Raw genomic sequence first — 10,372 nt, forward strand, 5'->3', positions numbered from 1 at the left:
CAAATTTTCTCCTTTCATGAGCAGTATTTTTAGCTCCTTACACTTAATTAAGGCCTAAAGTGATCATTATTAGGGGGTGTTTTCACTCACGTGCGAATGCCAGCACAGGTGCTAACTGACTGCTAGAGTTTGCCAACCTCGACTTCGACTGTGTGCTGCTTGGAGCAATTTAATGCAATTGTCTACCATAATAATGTCAAACAGCCTGTAGTTAATGGTAATATCAGCCACTGTAATGGTCTCTTTTCCAGTTTTGGTGGAGGGGGAGTCTAATATTGTATTTGTTATTTATGTGTCTGCAGGCATTCAGTGTACGGTTACCTTGGTAACCAGGCTTGCTTGCAATAGCTGTTAATTTAGCAATCCACCCACTCAACCAAATCAAGCTGGCAAAGGCCAAAATGCCACTGCCTCAAAACAGATCTTCATGGAACTTTTGCCCATCATTTAGATACAGTCTAAAGTTGCTACCTGTGTTTCCTACCATTTAGAAGCAAACAGAGATTTTTCTTATGCCAGTGAAAGTTGTACATCAAGCTCAGATTCCACTCAAGGGTTGTTTTCCACTACTGGTGACCTCAGGAGCAATCGTGGTATTCATAAATAAAAATAAAACAAACTTATTATAGATGCTTTAGCAATCAAGAGGCCCACACAATGCAATTTAAAGACATCTCCTCTTCCAGCTTGCATTGTTATGTGAAAGCAGAGATCATTCATGCCAGAACATTAAAAGGCCTTGAGAGCTGAGTATCAACCATGAAACACAAAAGCCTCGCCCCCTCCCCTTCTACCCCTGTTCCAGTCGCTGAATGACTCCTCACTGGAGTCCACTGCAGCCCTAGCTGCCAGCTGGAATACCCCTAACCTTTAACCTCTGACCTCCAGCCCCACAGAATTTATCACAGAGCCATCAGAGAATGAACTCAGTGGGGAGCACATCCTTGTTGAAAACGTTGTCAGGAGGTGAAGGGCGTACAGTTGTTAACAGAGATTAAAGGTGTTCCAGATGTTTATTACGCTGCCCTCACCACTGTATATTTAATCCAGAAATCCTCTCTGTGTCTGTCACATGGGTCTGAATTTGCGTGTATCTGATGTTGCGTGTCATGACCTAATCTGTGCCGATGCTCCCGGGTTAAGGAAAGGATCCTGCTGTTCCTTGATGGAAAGCCTTCTGCTACAGAAAGATCCAGTTACAAGAGCACCGCGCTTTCATCCTTATTAAAGAAACATGTGCCCGCTCTGAGCAGTTATGTCAGTGGATGAAACTTTGTATGCTTTCGACTTTTATGTTTTTTCCCTGAGAACATTTTACACAAATATGGTCGGTGCAAACACCCACAAGAAGAAATATCCATCTTAGCCTATGAGAATATTTAAAAGTTAATATAAGAGGGCTATTAGTGAAAGTGTTTCTAACAGTAGTGATTTCCCCAGTGATGTAGAAGGTCAAGGTGATTCAGTTAATCAGCATCCATCACTTACAGCTAACTAGAGCGCTACTTTCTGCTTAAGTCTTTAGAGAGATCAATTTTTTCTTAAGTGTGAGTATTTAATAAAGTATTAATTTCATCAATATATATATATACTTTTTCCTTTTTATTTTGTTTATTTTATTATTGCATTTTTTTTTTAACTGTATCACAAAGACAATCTGTGATCAGATTTGAGGAATCTTGCACATGCAATGCATTACTGCACTGCATTGCTCACCCTCTGTATCTTTTATAGTAGGCTCCATTCATTTAAAAGTGCGCAAAGTTGCTCATTACACATCATTCAGTAAACTCTCGCCACAGTCAGACGATGTGAGTCAGACCTCCGATTCGACTCCACCAGTAGACGTTCACTTGACAGTGATGACTGCCTCCTTGATGTCTATCTCTGTAGTTCGCAGCCACCGTGCTCCCTGACCTCGGCTCCCAGACCCCGGTTTGTTCCCACGCTGTGCCCTGTGGAAAGTCTGGCTCCAGCCTTTTCAAACCATAATTGCATACCTGTAGAACGCAGACAACAGCAGAGCAAATACAGACACAGCTAAAAGGGAACGAGGTTACCAGCAGAGATATGTGATAGCTTTCTGACACGTACTTTCTGCTGTATTTAACTCATCTTACAGGTCAGCGCTGTAAATAAGGCACTGATTCTTGCACCAGTTACTCCAAATTCCACCAGGCCAACACATATAACAGCTCACTGTTGCACATGTAACAGATAAGATTTTTGCTGTTGGACATGTTTAACTAATGCAAATGAAAGTAGCTACAGATAGTGTATAGTCAAACAGTCTGGGGGCAGATATGGGGGGTAGTACTATGGAAAGAAGTGCAGATGCCATACAAGAAGACATGCTGCATTGTTGTTTATGCTCTTTTATGTTACATTGCTGAAGATAAGATTATGGAAGTTATACGAAGCTGCAAAAAGCTACCAAAAAAAGCCTTTTCTGTTCCATTTATTAAAATTTTATTCACTGTTTAATCTTGTGAAGTAAATTAAAATATCTTTTTTTTCATGGTGTCTTTCTCACAGTGAATCACATGAAATGATGTGGAAAAGGTCTAAGCTAGAGAACTCAAACAAGCCTTTAATAGGTAGCCCGAGCAGAGTTAAGGGCTGCAGACGTGCTGTGCGTACTGGTCTGCAGCCAGTCAACGGGAACTTTAAGTGGATTTTGTGAGCCAAATTTTGCATGTCATATCAGCATAAGTTACAGCAGTAAAATTGTGTTCCACAGCATGCGGTACACCTCTGGCTCACAATATTTTTATCTAAATGGGGCACAAACTCTCTGCAGTTAGTTCATAAAATAGAATTGCATATATTCAGAGATCTGACACAAGAAATTAACTGGAGAGATTAAACGCAGAAGTCAGAGCTTAATAAACTCACACAACAGTGATGTTCACTGTATCCTAACACAAGACAAATCTCACAAAAGAGGGTTTAAGTTACATTGTTGGTTTACATAGCCCTCTGAACTTATCCCTGAGGAAAGACATGTTCCAGAATGGGATTTAACTAATGTCTCTAAATCACTCCCAGCTGGCCTGACTGCAGGAAATGTTTCTTTCTTCTCAAAAACTCCAAGTAAATGCTACATGAAGTATGGTGCATTCATTAGTGTGTCTTTCTTCAGAACTTACACTGAACTGTCTGTCCTGGATGTCATAGCATTTAACGCCTTCCAAGGCCGTGGTCACAGCCTGTCTCTGTCAGTGTGGTTGGCCCTCTGCAGTGCCATGAGCACGCCCCCATTCACTGCTTAACCTTTCAAAAGTGGTCAACTAACTTCAGAAGGAAAAAAAAATCCCAGCAGTTTAGTGTAGAGTCAAACAGCCCGGGGCCAGCAATAACAGAGTGGAACTGATTAGAGGAGGAGAAGGAAGGAGGGAGAAAGAGGAAAACAAGAGAGTAAAATGAGACAGGGACTGATAGCATCTTCTTAACCAACGTAATTACATTAGACAGTTAAAGGCTTCAGACTGCGGCGTGTTTAAAATCTCATGTGAAATGTAAACAATAGCAAAAGATGATGCTGTAGAAATATTTCCTTAATTTGGACTACAAGTTTGTGTTATGGGCATAATTAAAATAACAATAAATGTATCTAAATCTGCCTACTTACTTAATCTTACTGCTTGTAATCATGAATTATTCTAAAGGAAAGCCTGTAATGAAACTGAGTACTTTGCACAGATTCATAGAGAGGCAATGCGATCTAGGCAAAAAAGAGAGCTCTGTGAGATCAAAAAATTAGCCTAAGAGATCTTATTTGTTGCTTGTTTATTGGATTTTTTGCATGGTCTTTTCCTCTCCTTTAGTGCTCCTGTTTAGCCCTTTGCTTTTAAACGCTCAGTCCACTTCTCACCATCGCCAACTTTTCATATGTCAGTGAAAGCTGTTGCTAATAAAAGTTAGAGAGCAAACTATGAACAGGAGGTGCAAGTGAGAGGAGGGAGGCACATTCTTTCTTGTCTGCTTTGCCCTTGGCAAAAGGGAGTCCACAGTGCTCTGGGACAGGACTGAAGGGGAGGAAGGGGGTTAAGAGAGGGGAGGTGCGCATAGGAGTGTCACCTCCATCACCCCAGGACATGGAAAAAACATTCAGTTTCATCAAACTTCAAAAGAACAGCAATTACATAGGAGACACGGGATGGCAGGGCATCCCTGCACGGCGGTGGCAAAGCTGCGGGGAAAGAACCACGCCTTCAGAAACTTAAAAAGAGGGGACTCATCCCAGCCTCTCTTCTCTCATCACCTCTCCTCGACATGGCTATAAGCAACACTAAAGCAGCACCCCAATAGCTCATCTCCATCTTCTCTGTGTCCAGAGAAGGCGGCCATTGTGTGCCCGTTCCTCTTTCCCCAAGTCAGTTTCCTATTGAGGCTCTGAAAAGGCCTTTGAGGGGCCCTGTTTTGGCTGTGCAGCTCACCTGCAGAGGGGAAACTATGGGTCTATTCTAAAGCCCAGCAGCTGCCAGGGCAGAGAGGCTGGCACCCAGTGGGAGAGAGAATAGTGGCCGCAGAGTCTTTCAATATGAAGCCACTTAGTAACAGAAGGCATGTGCCAAGCTTGCAAAGCCAGAATGAAGAGTCATCCTTTGGAGTTCACCAAATATCAGAGAAGAATTAGACCCATCTCCTTTTTGCTCGCTTTTGCCATTATCCACTACGTCCTAACTTTTTCTTGCCTTGCTGTTTATAGAATAATAATCCACAGGTAGCAGGAGAAAGAGAGCCGGGGTGCAGCAGACTAGAGGTGAGTAGGTTTATTTGGAAAATGCAGATCAACAGGTGGGACAGTGGAGTAAGAAAAACAGCTACATTGGTAAATGCATGAGACAACAGGGCTACCAAACAGCTCTGAAAGGCTGAATTTCCTTGCCCTGTGACAGATCGAGCTATGATACCGCTGTGAAGATCCCAGCGGCTGCGGTCCTGTGAAGAAGCCTTCACCACACAAAGCCCCTTTTCTGTCAGCAGGCTAGCTCCCACACTGGCGCTAATTTACGATGCCCTCACAGCAATTTCCACAGTCAGAGAAGTTCAATTGTGTTTTCCAGCCCATTAAGCATCAGCACAACAAAGCTTTCATCTTCTCCTTCATCTACTTCATCCCACTCTTCACTCCCCACATTTATCCTGCTGTCAGCTAATCTGCCTCTTTCACCGAGCATCCAACCTAAAGGGCGCAGGTAAAATAGGCATCTGTATTTACTGCTATTTGTCTATGCCCTTGAGTTTTGTTAGTTTAAAGCACGGCCGCAACTCTAAAGACTCCCCTCATACTTGCGAAGGGAGAATTTAATGGTTGTTGATTCAGGGGCCTCCGCTGTGCCCTCCCATCCCTTTCAGAGCTTCATGAGACGACGTGGACTCTATTGTAATCTCAGAAGAATCAGCTTGGCTTATTTGTTCAGGCTGTCACTGCACTGAGATCACAAACACACACTCAAATTCCAGTTAGTGCACTAAATATCTTTTAACTAAACTATATTTTTATGTGTGATCTGTACTGGCAGGAGACTGCTGAAGTACAGTAGTGGCATTTTTCTTAAAGTTAGAGAGGCACACACGTGACCAGATAGAGAGAGCAAATGGCACAAAAGAGGCCCCGAGTAATGGCTAGCATCACATTTCACCTGAATTTTGAAATGTAATCATTTACTCTCATAATCAAAATATATACAGTGCTGTGCAAAAGTCTTGAGCCGCCTCTAATCCAAATCCTATAAAGCAAATACAGAGTTTTAAACAATTCTAACAGTCAATATTTGGTTGACCACCTTTATTCTTCAGCAGAGCTAGAACTCTCTTAGACAAGCTTTCTAGTCATTTCTTTGAGTAGTCATCAGGAATAGTTCTCCAGGCTTCTTGAACTACATCCAAAGCTCATTTTTGGGTGGATTTGTCTGCATTTTGTTCCGTTTTCTATCAAGATGATCCCACACTGCTTCAGTAATATTGACGGTCGGGTTCTGGGAAGACAAAATTAATATGTGTGTGTCTATCCACGTGTGCTTTTACTGCACTCGTAGTGTGTTTAGGATCACTGTCATCCTGAAAAAGGAAGGTGTTGCCAATCAGATGCTTTCCAGATGGTGTTGCGTGGTGGATCAAAATCTGACAGGATTTTCTACTTTGTCCTTAGTTCTCAAATTTTAGTTTATGCAAGCCATGCCGTGTCAACTCTGAGGTCAATGCTGATATAAATAAGCCAAACAACAACACTGAAACATTCTGTCAAATCATTTGTTATTTGACTAAACAGCCATTTAAACTACACAAATTTTTATATCTCAGTTTGACTAAAGGTTAGTACACCAAATAAAAATTTGTTGGCTATTTTTAGAATTAAGATTTACATTTACAAAGAAGGAAAATGGCATCTAATATTTGAAAAAATACCATCTTTGCTACACAGTTGTAATCTATTAAAGGAATATTTAGATATTGTGGAAAATCCATGTATTTAGTCAGTACAAAGACTTGGGAACAGCTGGCTTAGCAGTGCCCAAAAGTGACAAAATAGTTTACCAGTACTGCTAAACATTTAACTAAACCACTGCATGATTTTTGTTTTGTTTTGTTTATTGTGCATAATTAAATTGGTGGAAAAAAAACGCATTGTATTTGGCAGATTATGGGACATTTTTCCTGCTGAATGTCTCAGTGGGCTGCCCATCTCTCAACAGGTGCTGCTGTGTGATTTATCGCAGTTTAAGTGGTCACAGCATGTTGCACTGCAGCTGCCATCACATCAGCGGTTTTTGGAAGAATATTGTTGGAAGTCTTTGGCCGAATTTACAAATCGTCAGCGGCACTTTTACACAAATTGGTGCACTATTTTCATTTTCCAGAAAGCCTAGGCCAGCTGTCTTCGCTATTGTCTCCCATTGTGTTGTGGTCTGACTTCACTCTGCAGTGAGGAGGAAAGAGGAAACTGATGCTGAGGCAGACACATTTGCAAGGTCTTAAGACTGCATAAAGACTTGCAATGTACAGGATCATAGCAGATCGTATTCTGTGGTAACAACCACTCACTTTACCCCAAAACGGCTCAAATTACTATGAGAACATAGAAGGCCCTCTGTGTCCCTCTCTGAAATACTTCTCTCAGGCACCTCTTTAGTAGTTTAATTGTTTTTCTCTGTATTTTAAGACACTGCATTTAGGAAAATGTACCTCTGGTTGTCTGTTTTGGTCAGGTTTCCCTTGCTACTATTAGTCTTCCTATTGCTTCTGTGCTGCACCCTAACACTAATCATGCCTATATCTGCCATCATAGCCAAACAATACCATAATCTGACATCCCAAGCATCTGTTAGTGGGTCATTTTCCAACATCATCATCTTTGTCATTATCATCCCTGAGTGCAAGCTGCCATCTGAGTCCCCCCTCCTGCTCTTAGCGCCATCCCTGAGCTCACTCTGTAACCCCTGGCTCGTTCCAGGCCCAGAGAAGGTGTCCGGTTCCCTATACACCCCTCCATTTCTCCCAAACTGCAACAATACAGCAACTCTATCTCTGTGTTCACCTGTTAGCACCTGGCACCACGTCCACATCAGCCAAAGGCTTCTGCTCATCCCTGTCAGACACCATGTGGGACTCGCCTTCCTGTCACCAAACCCAACATCCCACACACAAAACACACAGGGGCACAATGAACCGCTCACCGCTCGCCTGTCAACACTTTCCCCTGACAGCCGAGCCATGCTAACATTATTGAGGATAAATGAAAAGTGCTTAATCAATCAATAATCCATCGGGTAATTACAAAAGCTTCAAGCATCATCTGGCACATGAGTCCTGAGTATGTACTACTTAAGAAATTAATTAGTAAGATAATGCTTTAAACAAGCAACCTCAGTTTCATTCATGCAAGTACGTTGAGTTTGAACTGCATGAACTTCTCCACTGTGCCTCTTATAAATCATATTTATCAACCACTAAATTACAGCAGCAAATGCATTTCGGATTATGGAGAAATAAGGAGCTTGGAAAGAAGTTCTGAACTGAAGAAGCTTCTTGGATGAGAAGTGAAACATCCAGCTGCTTTTTTTTTTCAAGTTCCTTAAACTATCATGACCTGGATGACCTACATGATGAAGAGATGCGTTACTAAGCCCCACTATCAAACCTCATACTCATCACATGTTGGCACTCAAAGCATTTAAGATTGTGATTTGTAGCCTAAACATACCAACACATTCGGTTCTGTAAACAAACCCCAGTCCCTGACATCAAGGTCCAGCATTTTGTACACTTGCCACTTCCCTCCAACTCGTGTGTGATATATAAATAAAGCTTTGTTCATTAAAAAGCCTGTGAACATCATCCAGCCCGCAATTACATATGTCATCACAACATAAATTGGAAAAGAAAAGGAAAAAAGATTTAGGACTGCTATGTGTGTGTGTGTGTGTGTGTGTGTGTGTGTGTGTGTGTGTGTGTGTGTGTGTGTGTGTGTGTGTGTGTGTGTGTGTGTGTGTGCTATACTTGCTTTCCAAACTTCACTTGTTGCTCAAAAAGTTGTGGATGGAAACTGAAGTTGAAGCTTTCATCGTGGCTATAATCACCTCCTGTCTGGTTTTCCTGGCTCAACTTTGCCTGGATATTAGTCTCTTGTAAGGGTCAAATCTGTGTCCTTCATCACAGTTTTGCTCAATAGGTTACACTTGACCTTGGGTTAAGAGTAGCAGCTCTTAACACACTATGTGCTGACAGTTGCAAAGATGAGAAAACTAATTTAGGCTGACATGTTGTTGCAGTTGCTCTCGACTGCTGATCAGATAACGAGGCACATCAGAGGAAGACCTCGGGCCCTGCACATCCTCTTGGCTGACTGGCATGATTGGGCCTGAGTAAAACTGAGCCGGAGCCAAGAAAGCCTGTACCTGTCAACATTATTGTTTCAGTAACTGATGCAATACCCATGTCAGTCATTCTAATTTTGGCTCTGAGTGCTGCAAGTGGTAACTAGTGCTTAACAAGTAACTTTAACACAATGAATGACCACAGTTTATTTCAAGAAAACAAGACAGAGTGCAACTCCTTGTGAATGTAAGCAGGGAAAGAAGAGTTTGTGATCTTCCATCCACTGACATTTTGACATACCAGCTTTGGCAGGTCCACTCAGACACACAATAATGTTCTGTTATGCTTCCGCAGACAGGCCTCTCTCGTCCCCTTTAAAGACGATACACTTTCACCACCACAAGTTCCCCGCTGCGCGTTTCATAAATGTTTATCCCACATGACTCTAGCCCCCTCCCCAAAAGTTTGCTTAGGATAGCTGCGAGCGCTGCCAACTCAGATGAAAGGGAAAGATTTAAAGAATGAAATATATAAAGCCTGCTTCGACATGCTTGGTTCGAAAGGTTTCAAACTCTTTTACAAAACCACAATTAACTCTTTACACAGTTCTCCACTGAGTTAAATAAGCAGGACTTGGAGTTGGGTAAAGAAAGAAAGTCAGTTTGACATTTTTTGACTTTACATGTAAATAGTTAATAATCTTATAACCTACAGGATGAATGGATTGGCATAAAATATCAGGAAAACACATAAGAGCTGATTCCAAAGGGGAAAAGCAATGGATAAACCCGCACCAGTGTTTGCTGATCACAGTATAATGAAAGATTGCTTAGAAGTGATCTACTTTTTCCAAACATGCTGAAAAGTCATTATTAATTAAACACCAGACTATGTGAAAACAAGCTGCAGCTGTCCTATAGATAGATTTTAATTTCTCAACATCAAAATGTTTGGTTGACTCTTGTGGCATGTGTGTGCCATTCTTAGAGAAGCAGGAAACTTTTTTTTATTTAAATATTTACTCATTCATTACAAAACAATAGAGGAGAAACAACAACACTACAGACAGCCCAGCGTCTCCTTTCAAACAGGCGGAGAGTGAGAGTGGTAATATTCACAGTTACTAGAGGAGAATGTAATGTCGCACTAAATTACAGTCATTGAAAGCTTGTATGGTTACCCAGCGATCTATCACTGTCACACAGAGGGGGAGAGGGGGCGGGAGAGCAGACAGGCGCCAGGCGCAGCAGGATCAAAGCAGGGACATACCTCAGGGAGAGAAACAGTTAACTCCATTTAACCAATTGTCCTACAGACAGTCATTCAGTCAGTGCGCTGCCGCTGCAGGCCCAGCAGCAGTTCCCATAAGAGAGAAGAACGCTCACATATAGAGTTTCACTGAAAATGATTTGACTTGATTTGAAGAGCTGCAGAACAAGGCCAATTTGGATGGGCTGCTTGAATGGGCCCTTTACTGTCTCTCAAAGGGATTACAGACAATGAACACAATAGGCTGAAATATGGCCATGGACAATTTGATTACAGGCCA

This window comes from Aulonocara sp. 'chitande type north' Nkhata Bay, linkage group LG13 (genome assembly GCF_057382095.1).
Source record: "Aulonocara sp. 'chitande type north' Nkhata Bay isolate Kocher_YH1m ecotype deep benthic linkage group LG13, A_spYH_male_GT1.1, whole genome shotgun sequence".
NCBI lineage: Eukaryota > Metazoa > Chordata > Actinopteri > Cichliformes > Cichlidae > Aulonocara > Aulonocara sp. 'chitande type north' Nkhata Bay.